General features: G+C 38.5%; 1 long non-coding RNA gene across 1 annotated transcript; it reads left to right on the forward strand.

The window, feature by feature from the left end:
* Window positions 1-7370: 7370 nt before the first annotated feature.
* On the forward strand, window positions 7371-9006 carry LOC137467084 (uncharacterized). The gene is made up of 2 exons (XR_010995402.1): window positions 7371-7563; window positions 8267-9006. It is a non-coding gene; the product is annotated as an uncharacterized lncRNA (long non-coding RNA).
* The last annotated feature ends 6434 nt before the right edge of the window (window positions 9007-15440 follow it).

Raw genomic sequence — 15440 nt, forward strand, 5'->3', positions numbered from 1 at the left:
TTATCTATAACATTCTTTCTCTGACCTGCCGAGCTCCGTCTAGCAATGAAGCCATGGCAGTCTGCCCCCGAGCCTCGGGTGGCTCCCACCTTATATACTCAAAACCACTTGCCTATGTTTACAATTTATTACCAATTCCCATCATCTATGTTAGACTGTGAATCTCTGCCTTAAACCAATAGAAAAGTGTCACCATCACACCAAGACATGGAGGACAAGATGAAGAAGGCTAGGACACACCCAAATTTCTCCATCTTGTACCCCCTTGAAACCCATTCTAAAAATCCCAAATTTCTACTTTTCCACCCTGTGTTAGTTCAAATATCACACTACTCAAACCCTTGTGGCTTGTAATTCCTCATACAAAATTGACAGCTTTTTCCACAGGCTAAAATCGAAGCCACGGATGTTTTTGACTTCATGCCGGGGTCTCTGAGACGCCTGCCAGGGTCTCAAGACAGCCAGGGCAGCCAGAGGGATGTCCTGGACTCCGACACAAAGTAAAACTACTAAGATAATTTTTCTCTCTTTCTGCTTTGATAGTGCCACTGCTTTGACCACTTCATGTGTATTGCTGATTTTCTCCTCTCTGTTGAAAAGAATGGGTGTGAGCTAGTTGTACTCTTCTACAAAGCCTTGGACTCCCATCCCCACTATTAGATTCTCATTGAGTCTTGAAGTGAATTCCCATATCAAAATCCATGATGCCAGCCTGCATTGTTCATGCTGCAAACAAAGCACCTGCTAGCTCCATGTTGTCCCTCACTGTAGGGAATCGCTAGGCATCTCCAATTTTTTAATTCACTGTCAAATCCTTCTTAAAAGATATTTTTCTTTGCCATAGCACCACTCAAAGCAGGACAACAGTTAAATTATCAGTGTTGTCATCTTTTGCTTTTAAGCCCATCATTTTAAATTTGACTGGTGATTGTAGCTATACCTGAACTACAAATTGTTGGAGACATAGACTGCTGTCTTTTTCCTTTAGGTTTTTAAGGCATGAAGCCCAGTAGGATTTCAGGCCCACTATTATAATGTCTGTATACTAATACACATACTAAAAATCAGCATTTTCGTACAGAAGACACTGTTAAATATCCACTGTGAATGATGGATGAGGTTTCATAATTATTAAAAGGATTTGGGGTAGTAGCACAATCACTCTTGAAAGCAGATATGTGGTGTTTAATCTTCAGGCATGACTTACTAATTCAGAAATACTGGTTGAAAAAGGAGGTGACTAAGCCCAGGTGACTTCTTGTCACTGTTGAGGTGAAAAGGATGTGTTCTGCTTAGTGGGATTTAATTTTCTTTTTCCTATTTGACCAGTCCATCTGCTCAGTCATCTTTCCCCCTCATCAATATTTCTATCTCTTGCACTCCCTAGATTCAAACCTTGTAATCCCTATCAGTGATTACACATGCTCTTGTGGCTCTTGTGGCTTGTGTGCCTGGTGCAGTTCTTGACCATCCACCTGCAGATTCCTACCCTGCTATTCTGCTTCTTACTCTCCAGCCTGGGGAGCAGTGAGTGCTCAGTGTGTCTTCTGTCTCCATCAGTGGGACTTTCAGCTCGTACCTGCCAAGGTAAGCAGTTATGCTTAATCTGAATTAATGTCTGTGAGTAGGGGTTATACCTCTCTGCAATTGGATGTGACCAGGCTGTCTAGTTGTTGCAGGGGGAATTCAAGGGACCTGAAGAGGCCCAAGAGGTGCTGTTTTTACATGTTCAGTTCAATAATAGTTTATATAAAGTATCTCATGGAAGGAAGGGAGTGATTAGATAAGCTTATTCTTGAAACTCATTTCTCTTTTAAATAAGCCATTTTATATAAGCCATAATAATTTAAGTGACTTAAGCATTATGAATCCCTTACCTATAAACAAACAAACAAGAATCCTCTGGTACCCAAATGTTGATTTTGGCATAATCATGGAATGGTTTTGGTTGGAAGGGAGTTCAAAGATAAAATTCCAACAACCCCCCGCACAGGCAAGGATACCTTCCACTAGGCCAGGGATCTCCGAACTCTGTTCAACCGGACCTCAAACAATTCCAGGGGTAGGGTATCCACAACTCTGGGCAAGTGTTGCTGTTCCTTGCTGCCCTCAGTAAAGAATTTCTTCCTGACATCTAATCTAGACCTACCGTCTTTCAGTTTGAAGCCATTCCCCCTTGTCCTATCCCTATTTGCTCTAGTAAACAGTCTCCAGCTTTCTTGTAGGTTCCCTACAGGTACTGGAAGGCCACAATTAGGTTACCCTGAAGCCTTCCCTTCTGCAACCTGAACAACCCTAATTTTCTCAGCCTTTCCTCATGGGAGAGGTGCTCTAATCATGCTGGTGGCACTCCTCTGGACTCACTCACAACGGTCCATGTCCTTCCTGTGCTGGGACCCCAGAGCTTGATGCAGCACTGCAGGTGGGATCTCATCAGAGCAGAGCAGAGGGGCAGAATCCCCTCCCTCGCCGTGCTGGCCACACTGCTTTGGGTGCAGCCCAGGATACGTGTTGCTTTCTTTTATTTGGCCAAAGGTTGGATTCAGTCATCTTGGAGGACTTTTCCAACCTTAATGATTCTATGATTGCATGTTTCTTGCTTAATTCTTTAAAGAAGTAAACACACTTCTTAATTAATGCATTATCTTGAGCAGGTATATGATAGGTATAAAAGCAGCTGGCAGTCTTGTTTTTCACTGGTTCATGTGAACAGCAGACAGATACATAGATTTGTCTGTCTGAACCATGGTAAGAAGTTTGGACAATGAATGGTGGTTGAACTTTTAACTTTTTGCAGAGAAATACTTCAAAAGTGAACCTATCTTGACTTTTTGGAAGTAGAGAGAAGTTTGGTATCTAGCGCTGTCAAAAGGGGTGCACATTTACCAGATGCAGATGTCAAAATTGTATGAAACTACGGCTAGATAGGCAATATATAATGTTCACAGACTATTAAGTGACTTGTACTTGAAAAAAAATGTGACAAATACACAAAAATGAAGGCAACTCTTAGTTATTCACTGCTTCTTTACTCAATTCAGTCCTCTTTGAAGAGGGATTGAATATCTGAAAGAGACTGAGCCGTGCAAGTTGTTTTTGTGGCTGGTCAGTAAAAATGCCTTGTGGCTCCTAGGCATGGAGTAGACTTGGCCATGCAGTGTGGATCAGCAGGACAGATCCATTGCTCTGCAGTAGCCCTGTTGTTTCCCAAGAGCAGAGGTGCACGCTGCACGCCTGGTACCCAGATGCAGCCTTGGCTGCCCACTGCTTTCTGTGAAGGTACCAGAGAGGAGACATTCCTTTCTTGCTAAGATAAAGTGCTTAAAAGAGTCTCATTTCTGGGGCAGAGTCCAACTAGACAGTGATACTCAAACATGTTATTTTTGTTCTGTGAGCATAGCTAAAAAATAATGTTTTGCCTTTTCAGACATGATCTTTCTGCTCTGTAGAGTTCTTTCACTATGTTCATGCATTCGTTGCTGTGGTTTTCTATTTTGACTAATATTTTTAGTTAGAAGAATTAAAATAATGTTTCTTATGTGTTAAAAAAAAAAATTGAAATAGTATTTCTCCTTTGTTTCTGTTCACTTTTTGCCCCTGACATTTCTGTTGTTCCCCTAGAAAAACAAAATATTCCTTTGTCTTTGTGGCCAGACATATAGAAAGAATGAGCCTGTGGCCAAATTCCCAAACTGAGCTCTAGCAATCCAGCCAACCCTTAATACTTTGCAGTCTGCACGCAGATGTTCCTAAACAAGGTATATTATCTGTATCCAAGACTGAAATTTTCAGTAATAGAAGCAGCAGATAACATGATGAGGATGTCAACTGCAATATAACTAAACTGAAATTTTTGGAACCATTATTTTTGCAATAATAGAAAGCAGAAAATGTACTTCTAATGTTTCTTTTGCTTTTCAACCCTTCCTGCAGGAGGTTATACTAACTTCATTTTTGGAACCCTTGATACATGCTTTTTCCTTTCTTATGAATTTCATTGAGCCAATACAAATGTGTTGAATTCAATTTTGGCAATATGTTAAATAAATACTGACCTCTTTAGGAGACTTACATTGTTTCTAGAACTGAGATATTTCAATGCTAGCATCAGGGTATAATACAGTTTCTTTACATAATGTTGCTAATAGCCTATTCTGTTCCTTTAAAATGTAAATAATTGAAATGAAAGCTCAGGAACTCAGAAGAAAGAAATTATTTAGAAGAACTGATACTCTTTTTAAGCCAAATAAAATTACAAAAATGTGTTTTGATTTAATCCATATTTATCAAGGCAGTCACTGACTGCAGTAAATTATGCAGCTCTGAGTCGGTAATACATATTCAATGGAAAGGATTTTTCTATATATGAAAGAAGGAAAAAAGCATCTGACAAAAATGTATAGCTGTATCAATGGCTCACTCTTCACCAGATCTGAATTCACATTAAACAACCTACTTCTGCCTTATAAAAAGGAACACTTTTAGCACCTGATCTTTTCAATCAATGAGAAACAGCATTGATGATATAAAATGGGTCCCATCCCACTTAATTTACAGATGCAGCTACTTGGGTGGGTGCAGCTGGGCTCAACTCCTTTAATTATGCTCTCATCTCGTTGATAAGTGCAGTCTGATCCAGAAGCTGTGTGCATGATAGTGGAGCTTATCTTGCTTCTGAAGACATCTTATTACTTTGGCTTGTCCTGTGCAGGAGGAGTTGTGTGGTTGGGTGAGTTGGTTGGAGGGAGACCATGCATCTGCCTTACCATGTTCAGTACTATCAGCCTGGTAGCTGATAGCTGATAACAAATCTGTGGCTTTGTTATCCAGCCCTATAGTTTGTGTATGAGCTGAATGATTCTCTTTGATGAGGAGCCAAATGTAATTATGCACAGTCTGACAACATGGGCATGCTTTTCTGAAGCACTGAGTACTTGCAGCCCCAGCTGCATCTAGTTCAAGTGATAAAACTTCTAGCACCTCTGAAATTAGACACTAGGAAAAAATTATCTCCCTGATATTGTCTTACTGAGGTCACATTTAAAATGAAGTTTCAGTACTGTATTTTCACAGGTCAGTATCTTAAAGTTTACTCTGAAAGCAGTTTATACAATGACATTGAGTGACAATGGCTTGGAATAAAATTCAGTGTCTAGGCATGGATATTTTGTACTTCTGTGGAATTCCAAACTCACTGCACAGAACATTCTGTTAAAAGTAGTGGTTTAGATTGTTTTGCATTGTCAGTGATCTGTTTTCCAAAGGAAACAGGAAGAAATGTGCTATTTATTTGGCAAGCTATTTCAGACAATTGGGATGATCATTTTCCCTGGCACACAATGTCTTTATATGGAATTGAGTGTAAATGCCAATATTGATTGAAAAGTATCAGGTATTCATAAAAATCCAAGTTAATTTTATAATGTAGCAGAGCAAAAACTACCCTTAAGGGGACATTAACATAATGGAGGACTCCATCATGGAAAGCCTTAGCATCATTCCCAAGAGTAGACTTACTGTTTCCATATAGATTAAACCAAGAGTTTGCTCAAGAAATTTACGTCCTGCTCCAAAATATAAATCACAGGTGCGTGTGGGGTTTACATAAGCACAAGCATATTTCCAAGAAAGATAGGGAGATGTGGCAATCTTGGAGTGTTTCAGCAGTGTTTTGGAACATAAACTGCTGAAAAGAACCTTGTTTCCTGCTGCATCATTTCATAGCCTCACTCGATATCCTGTCTACTTTATATCCTCCGTGTGAACAATATATGATAAGATGAAAGGCAGTTTACATAAAAGCAGGCCATCTCCTTGAAGAGAACTTATGAAGTACATCTCCTGTATATTCCTTTAATCCTTTGTGAAGCAGTAAATGGCAGCTTTGCCCTCTGTTTTGAAACTTTTCCTTAATTCCACAGAGCGGTTAAGTTTGTTGTGAAATAGTTTGGGGTTTTTTATCTCTTTCCTCTGGGTAGAAAAAACGATATAGGAAAATCTGTCTCATGGCATGTGTTAGCCTGCGGATAGAATCACAAAGCAGTAGAAACGAATGCATTTTCTTGAAACCTCAGAAGTAGCAGAAAACCTGCCTGACATGCTCACACTTGAGTAATAGGATTAAATATGTGTGCTCTGGTAGTGTCTGTGGGCTGCAAGCAACTTGTATTTCATGGAATAAAGCCAAAAAGCCTTGTCCAAAGCAGCTGGCAGTCTAAGTGAGGGCATTGCCTAAGCTCTGTGCACCTTGTCATGTGAATAAAGCTCTTCCAGCTTCAAGTGGATTGTAGAACTGATTACAAAAGAGGAACAATCAGGACAATAAACTGAAAATCAGAAAAACTGGATTGTCTTCCCTATACATTTTCTTTAATGCTGATCATTTTTGTGTTCTTTCATAATTGAGTTTCTCCTTATACAGTTTTTGTTTTAGCAAACTTACCATGTACACTTAGAGTTATTGTTTAGGTTTTATGGGAACTAGAGTGAAGAAAATAATTTTTAATTCTATTGAACACAGGTAGCAGTGAAGAAAAGCAGCAGAATAACAGAACTTTGTAATTCAAATTTGAAAAGAAATTCTTGTACAGATATATAGTGTGTAAATGGCATTATTTTGTGTTATCAATGCATTTAGTCAACAAGCAAAGTCTGGGTAGAAAATTCAGGAATCCATAAGGAAATAATTATGCACAGCTTGTTAAGTTTTGTGATTTGTTCTGTGTGCTGATGAAATTTTGTATTTTCATGTCATGCAAAAAATAGGACAAATAAAAGTGAAAGGAAAGCTGAGAAAGAGAAGCAGAAATAAAGGTAACTGAAGGAAACAGCATGTGTTTGAAGACAAGGAGACTTCCATAGGAGGTACTGATCTGTCATTTGCAACAACAGTCAAAAAGCCACAATAGGGAGCCACTTAATTGTCCCTATGCTGTTTCCTTTGAGCTGTAAACAGAGAGCTCCTTAAAAAATCTCCAGAGACATCAAAACACTGGTAAGTGCTACTCAACCTTAATCTCACATGTACTGATTCTTATCCTGAAGGACCGTGGATTTTCCTGGGATGTTGGAGAGACAAGATGATAGAGGTGTGACCTGTATTCAGGTAGCAGAAAATGGAGGAAATATTAGTGTTCTCTTGTTTCCACTCTTACAGGTGCCAGCTACTAATCCAGCTGTGAAGACTGAGGAGAAGAAGAAAAAAGGATGTTAGAAAACTCAGACAATTGCAGTTCATCTGTATTTGCTACTATATTACATTATGTTGAAGTGGCTGACAAATGTAATAGGGAAGCAGAACATCTGGGCTAGAACACGTGGTGTCCTGATAGTATATATTAGCTATGCATGCCCTGGCCTTTCCATCACAATCCAGACACTTTGGTGTTTTGTGTGTTACAACATCTAAATAAAAATACCATTCTGTTTTCTCATATTCAGGGCAGTCAGTGCAGAATTGGACCCATTCAGCTACTGTGCACGTGGTCAGGAGGTAAAACTGGAACAAGTCAAGAACAGGTTCCTGCCTTGAAGATTTAGAAGTCTGAAAAGCAAGGAAAAAAAGTAATACAATACTAAACAAAACAAACCATGTGTACTTTAATAGAGCAAATCAGATATGGTTTAGATTGTTTGTACTTGAAAGGGAAAGGTCTCTGGCAACTTTCTTTGGCATCCTATTTTTTGGATTTGCCACAGGAGCTGGGCTTGAAGTATTAGTTCTGAGATCAAGGACTCTGAGCCAGGGACCACACGGCTGTGGTTATCCCTGAGCTGATGCTGACCCCTTAAAGGGGAAAGGAAGAGCAGGAGTGATAGCATCTATGATGACTTGAAAACCAGCAGAGGAAAAGTAAAGTTATAAAATCTTGTGACACTTTTTTTTCCTAGTGTGTGAGGTTCTGTCCTGCCTGGCCTTTTAACCACTTTTAAGCAGTTCCAACCAGGAAGCTTCTGTTCTTAATTTAAATTTGCATCAGCAGAGGCTGAATGAGCAGAGATTAAGTCTAAGTCTGGTGAAAACCCACAAAAGAATAATTCTTCGTGGAGGAGTGTAGGGGTGGATCTGATTGTGGACATGGGTGCCTACATGGTACAAAATGTCATGTCTACTTTCGGCATTCCTGTCCTAGTTGGCAATCCAAAATACTAAGTAAAGTAAGGAAGCATCTTAATTGCTGAGGGAAAGAAAAGCACCTCAGAGGAGTGCTCCCATTAGGGCTAACTAATAAGAAATTCTAATTAAATACATCTTTTTTTTTTCTAGTCTGCAGGTGCTTGAATTAAGTCTTCAAGAGACATGACTCTGCTCACTTGGGATTCACAACCACAAATCCTCTAATGAGGGTTGACACCCACATATGTTCTTTGAAGACAAGTTTATGCTGCTAATTAAAAAGGGGCCATGAGCCAACCCCTGGCCTCAAAGCCAAATAGCACAAACTGGCTCATGGCTGCACAGCTGAGGCTTCTTCTGATACTAAATCTTGGAGAGAGTTTCCTGAAGCAGCCTGAAAGGGAACCAGCATGTGAACTAACATTTAAATTGTACATTATTTGTGGGCCTGCTACTTAATCCAAATCCTGTCTCATATTTAGCTGTAAAGATGTGCCTTGTGAGACCTGGACAGAACTACCAGCCTTAAAAGATGCTCCAAGACAACAACCCTCTATGCAGCCATCAATGGCTGTAATGTTTCCTGAAGAAATGGTAGACCTATTTTATAGGTTCTAAAGGAGTGCCACTGCCATGAAGTTCCCTCAGCCTCTCCTGTTAAACTGGACAGAAAAGACTACTGGAATCTTCAGGACAGAGAGAGAGAATAAATTTGCATAACTTTGAATGCTAATAGTTAAGGGAAAGGAAACACCATGTTGCTTGGGTTTGGTTTAATTGGTTGATTTTCTCGTGGGACTATTTCTGTTGATTAAATGGGTCTTAAATACAGGAATTACCATGCAGTTTAAATGCCTACAGTTCCTATTATTGGCTCTTTTCCTAATAAATAAATAAATTAATTAATTAATTAATATGTAATAATAATAATAATAATGTTGGAAAAATCCCCAAAGAGGTTACTATAAAGTAGTCATGACAAATGTAGGTACATGATGTAGATGCAGGCTGTGTATATTATCACAGAAAGGATTGTGTTCAGCAGGAGAATCTGAAATGCATCCGTTGTAATATAGCCTTTTTCACTGCTTTTCTTCTGGAAGAGGCTGCAGCTGTTAGATGTACTCAGCATTGTAAACTTCTACGCAGGTGGTAGTAACTAGCATCAACAGACAGAACCTGTGGTTTCTGCCTGTTTGGGTTTTATTCCTGGACATGGCTTACAAGAGTTATAATTATTATTTCAAAATGTGACCAGAAGAGGGGAGATCACGGAGGGGAAAATTAGCAGTCTTAAAATCCTAATATTAATTGCCTCAGTGTTTAGTTGCTATACTTAAAGCCATAAGGCAAAAAAACACACTTTTTTTTTATTGCTCTGCAGATGCAAACTGGAACATAATAGCCAAAGGCAAATGTATCTATCCACAAATATTTTGCAAATACTTTTATGGAGTACCTGTTTACAAAGGTCGTGCTCAGTTTTCAGAGGCTTGTACTGTGTATTGGTTTTGAAAAGTTTCCAGAAAAAAAAAATGTCTGCAGTTTGTATGTCCTGGAATAAATCAAGGAACATTTTGCAACCTAAAATGGTGCAGAGTCACCACCAAATCAAGCCTAATGCAGTCAAGCTGTTGCCGAGCACTTGTTTGTCATCTAGCGTGATCCCAGTTCTCTCTTTTGACCAGAGCTCTGTGTCAGCCAAAATACTAGTTGAATGTTTCAATGGCTAAAATCCAAAAGAGAGCGGAAAAGCTTTCCTTTTTGTTCTCCATGGTTCTGACACCGCCACAAGCACTGTTAGGACATTGGGAAACTTCTTGTTTCTAAAAAGCAGAAATTTCACAAATAGAAGAAAATTGAATTAATGTTGCAACTGAAAATAGTATTGTTCAATGTAATTCCTCAGTTTCTAGGGGCTCCTATTTGAATTAAATAAATATAAACTGGATCCATATTTCCCACCATCCTAGAGCCTCTGGGGTGTCTGGGGTGTCTTTCATAAATGGCTTGGTCTCCTCACTCGTGGGTGGAACTTTACATACTGGTGTGAATGTAAAACATTGCTGGGTGACAATTACAGAAGTGCTTGTGGAAGAGCATCTCTGCCCAGTAAAGTCCTCCAATTCAATTTTTAGAATTCAATAAAGTGTTTAAGCTTATTTAATGCAGTGCTACTCTAGCTTTTTTTTTTTTTTTTTTTGGTTTGGCTTAGTATGCTTTGCTTTTCTTTTATGACTCTCTGTTGATTAAAATCTTTCCTGTTTTATACAAGTTTATCCACTTATCTCACCACTGACCTCTATGTTTAACTGAATCTCTGGGAAGTTACCTACTAATGATCTGAAGTGCTCAGGAGAGAGAAAAATACAAGAATTTTTCCCTCATAACATTTTCTTCTACTAATAATCCTCCTCACTTGCAAAAATATGTGCCTTTTTTCTCGCTTGAGTAATGTAAAGGTAATTGACTATCATTTTGATAGTTTAGGAAAAATAGTTCAGGGAGTTTCATGTCATGTGCTGTAACAAAGAGATGTTAATACAAATCCTCAGGCTTACCAAAAAAAGGTAGGAGGCAAAACTTCAGGAATTACCTGTAAAATGCCACTATCTAGAAAGATAAAGAAAGTGAGTGTCCAGCTTAATATATCTGATAGATTTTTTTTTTTAGTGGCAAGAACTGGCACACTAGGAGAATCATGAGTTGCTCTGAGCTTGTCATATGGCATGTCCTAACATCATCAAACATTCTTTGCAGTATTAAACTTCCGTAGTTCAAACCATTTTATCAGACACACGCAAACTTGATTTGCCAGTAACAAAGGAAACTACCCTAAGGATATGTTTTTGAACATTTATTCAAGATGTATTTCGAGTGCTGTTTCAGCTTTCATTCCAGGTATTGGCAGAAACATTATTGCTTTTGCTGTAGATGAGCAAGGCTCTTTAACCTCTCCAGATACCATGGAAATGAATGCTGTGAACATACAGTTGAAAAATCATTTAGAGAGCTTGTATTCTGTGAAATGAACATTAAATAGTTATTGTTTCACTACACACAGGGGACATGGAGGTCTGTTTTGAAGCTTCAGAAACAGCCCTATCTATCTGATTGTTTTAATAAATGCAGCTGGAAGAAACTGACTGAGAAATCTCTTAAACAGTGTTGGTATTGCTCCTATTCAGGAAAGCATGAAAATAGGTGCATAACATTAATGGCAATGTATATTTAATAAATACTTAATTGCAAACTCTATATGGGCTGTTCTGAATCTGAAGAGCCAAAGCACTAATGCATTTATTTCCAGTTCTCAAACATTTTTAAAATGCTACTTCTTAAAAACACAAGTCCATATATTTTACTCAGCTATGTTCAGTAAGTTCAGCTTCAATAAAGCTGCCATTTTGAGGATCTCATTCTATGTGTCTTAGAAGTCCTAAAATAAAATTTAATTTTCTAAGATGGAATTGCAATTCTGCATTGATAGCTCTTTTTTTCATTTTCTTCTGTCCCAGGGAACCAAATACTCATGCTGTGAGAAAGCCTCAGTGTACTTTATTAACAGTGATTAGTTAGGCTTTTTAGCAGCCATTCAAGGGAGAACAGTGGCAGTTCTTAGCATTTCACAAAAAGAGGTCGAAGGTACAGATGGTAATGTCTGTGTCTCATGCAAGTCTCATGACTTTTGGGTTTGTGCCAAGTGCTCTGCCTTCTGGAAAAGCAGCATTCACATCAGAGGTCACCATCAAACAGTCACAGTGTCTACCTGAGAGCCTCTACATACATCAAAAACCTATGCTCCAGAAATGTTCAGTTGTGTCTTGCATGTGTGCTATACTATTGTGTGGCCTTTTCATCACTAAAAATAATTGTAGAGCATTTTTCTATAAGTCTCAAATTTTCTTTTACAGATAGCAGTGTGCTTAATCACATATCTTCATTTTAAGCTATGGAAATGAATTTTGGAGTGGAAGTGCTACAACAGTGCTTGTAACTGAATTATCACAGTGGAAGAAAGGATGCCATGGGCAGCAGATCCTGTGGCTTCTGAGTATATGAATGTGCATGGCTCTAAATCTTCATTCCACTTGGTGGCAAGATTGCAGATTTTTACAGGCTAGGTCCTTAAAATCATGCAGGCATGTGAAGAGCTGTAGAACCCATTGTTTGTTGATGTCCAAAGCTTTATATTTGTTGCTGGTTTGGGGAGAGAAACTCCTTGTAAGTGGGGAGAAAATCCATTCCCGTGAGTGTACAAGGCAGCGCAGCTGAGTCCGTTTTGCTCCTTGTTACAATTGCTGAATGCAAAAACCCCTAAACGAGGACATTTGCACAGCTGTCTAAAATACTGGAATACCCTCTCCCTTCCCCAAAGGAAATAGAAGTGTATCAAAAGATACATTCTAAAACCATTTAAAACCCAGAACTGGAAACAATTTTTTTTTTTAACTTGAATGACAAGAATTTGCTTGAACTTACCTGGGTTTTTTTTGTTTGTTTCTTTGGGTTTTTTGGGGTTTTTTTGGGGGAGAGGGGTTTGGTTTTTTTGTTTGTTGGGGGTTTTTTGAGCTGGGATGTTTGGGGTTTTTTGGGGTTTTTTTTGTGTCTGCATTATGGTTCTTTGTGGGCTTTTTTTTTTTTTTTTTTTTTTTTTTTTCTTGTAAGCTATAGAAATTAGATTTCAAAATCATTATAGAAAATAAAGGAAAAAGACAAGGTTGGATGGGGTTGGGAGCAATCTGGTCTAACAGAAGGTGTCAGCCCATGGAAAAGGGGATGGAAATAGATGATCTTTGAGGTCTCTTCCAACCCAAGCCAGTTTATGTTTTTAAGATATACCACAAAATAATATGCATGCACAAGTTCACCTACAATCTTCTTGTTCATTTTATGGAACCTGTTTCTTTCTAAAAAAATCTTTTGGACCAAAAGAAGATTATAATATTTTTGGAAAAAAAATGTTGGCATAAATTATTTATATTATGTATCAGAAACTGTGTATTCAGTTAATCACCATCCCCAGTTTTAAGTGGATTTTGAAAGAAACAGCAAGACTTTGCAAGTTATCTTTTCACAGCCCAAGGGGAAAGCTCCCTCCCTTCCTTTCACACCAGCTATTCTTGACCTCTAAATTGTCTTCCTGCTTCCTCCCTCTTAGATTTCATGTTTAAAGCTGCAGAAAGTTAAGATAAACAGGAGTTGTCACACTAACATATGACTCAGTAATACTGCACAGCTTTGTTTTTGTTTTGATTTTGTTTGGGTTTTTTGGATTTTGTTTTCACTAGAACTAGGACTGCTAGTGCTGCAGGGTAATTGTATTTTTTTTAAATATGAGCAGCTGTCTGTGGATGCTTTAATTAGAATGGATTTCCTCATAAGAGATCTTTATAGTCTCACTCTTAAGGTAGATGGCTGTCATAACTCCCAGTCTGACAAGCTACACATGATTCTCAAGTTTCATTACCTTCCTTATAGCTTACATTTATGTGGTCTTTCAGATGATCCAAAAGCTGTTACATATGTATATATGCTACCACAGAAGAGCGAACAGTCTGCTGCTGGCAAAGTATAAAAGAAAAAAAAAGGCCTAGTTTTATGATGTGTCCCAGGATCTCAAATGTCCACTCAGAATAAACAGGAACTTTTAAAGCTTTGTGCATGACACACCCCCCAGAGCACTGGTAAACTGCACTGTATCTTGTTTGCCCGGAGGACCGAGGGGACAGTAAGTATTCTCAAGTTTGAAAGCTCTTATTCTGAGGTAATAGGATACTTTACCACCTAACATATAAAATACAGATCTCCTTCCCCTTTGAACAGGTAAATTTCTGGTGTAGGGAAAATAAAAACTATAGGGTTTGTAGGGTTGTGGTATTCCCCTTACCTCAGTGATTTTGCAGATGGTGAAATTTGCCTCAATGTATGTCTGCAGATCTTTCATACTTGGTGAAGTAAATCACATTTCCTTTAGGACAGGGAGTATCTTGTCAAACATCTGAGCAGAATGAACTTTATTGACACACAATTATGTATACCCAAATGATACCCAAGTGGCTCTAATGAAACACAGTTAGTCCTGAGCAGTAATAGCCAAAGTATACATGGATTTTAAGGCACCTAAGGAATGATTCTCAATACTGAGTGCCACTAAAGCACGCTCAAAAACCAGAAACACTTTGGTGTGTGGTTCCTTAATTCCAGCTTAAGTATTCTTATTAAAAAAAAGGAAAACGGACTTGCTTTGGTTTTATAATTTTTGTTTAACCTTTAATAAAGTTTGTCTGCCCCCCTGTTTACTCACTATTTTGGAGGTTTTTTCTTTACTGTATTACAGGGAGCTAATTTTTTAAATTCCAAGTGTATCTTTCCCATTTACTGGCTATCAAGAAGAATTTTTCGTTTACTCGAATTTGTTTTTATACAAATTCTCTTGCATCCTTACATTTTTCTTTACTGCAAAACAGTACACTAGTGCATTCAGTGCACTCTCTTCCATTTCTTTAAGAAAGAGTTTTACTTAGAAAATTACTTATGGATTTCTCTTTTCTTCTTAATCCTGCTTTTCTTCCCTCTTGTCTTGTGCAGGTGACTTATATTTGAAACGCCAGAGCACTGCTCTTCCAAGGCTGGAGAGAAGTTGTAGCAGAGTGCAGGAAGAAGCACTGCAGATGCCTGTGTCGTGTTCCTCTTTCCCAAATTCTGTCAACATTTCTACCCCATGCAATGGGGCTCTTCCACTGTCTCTCTTTTCATGGCATCTTTCCTGAACATTAAATAATTGTATCCTTGTGGTCATGCTGCTTCTGCTTGTGTCCCTTCCTAACAAGCATTTGTCTGTACTGACTACTGGATTTCAGGTTGAGGAAATCTATATTCAAGTGCAATCCTGAATTCAGGTATGCATGGGTGTGTTGCTTGTTGATCGAGAAAGACAACCCCATCAGCTGGAAAAAGTTCTTAAAATTAAAAGGTAATTATTTGCACCGGCTTACTAAGGGTTTTATTTGGTCTCATTTGCAGTTGAAAAATCTCTGAAACAATGGTAAATTATTGTGGAAATGTTTTTGACTTTTGTGCCTCAGGTCTAATCTGAATGTATTCAGCCCACAAAATCAAAGGAGCTACTCTGATTTCAATGGATTGCTTGTGTGCTTAATTTTGGAGCAATGATCTAGCCACAGCAATGTCCTTTTTTATTCTTCTGTGCTGTGGCATTGGAAAGCTCTCTCAGTAGGCTTGCACTGAAAAGGACACCTGGGAAACTCAGCTAGAGCAAAACACAGCTGCTCGGTTTGCTGAACAAGGATCCTCTAAAGGA

This window comes from Anomalospiza imberbis, chromosome 2 (genome assembly GCF_031753505.1).
Source record: "Anomalospiza imberbis isolate Cuckoo-Finch-1a 21T00152 chromosome 2, ASM3175350v1, whole genome shotgun sequence".
Lineage (NCBI taxonomy): Eukaryota > Metazoa > Chordata > Aves > Passeriformes > Viduidae > Anomalospiza > Anomalospiza imberbis.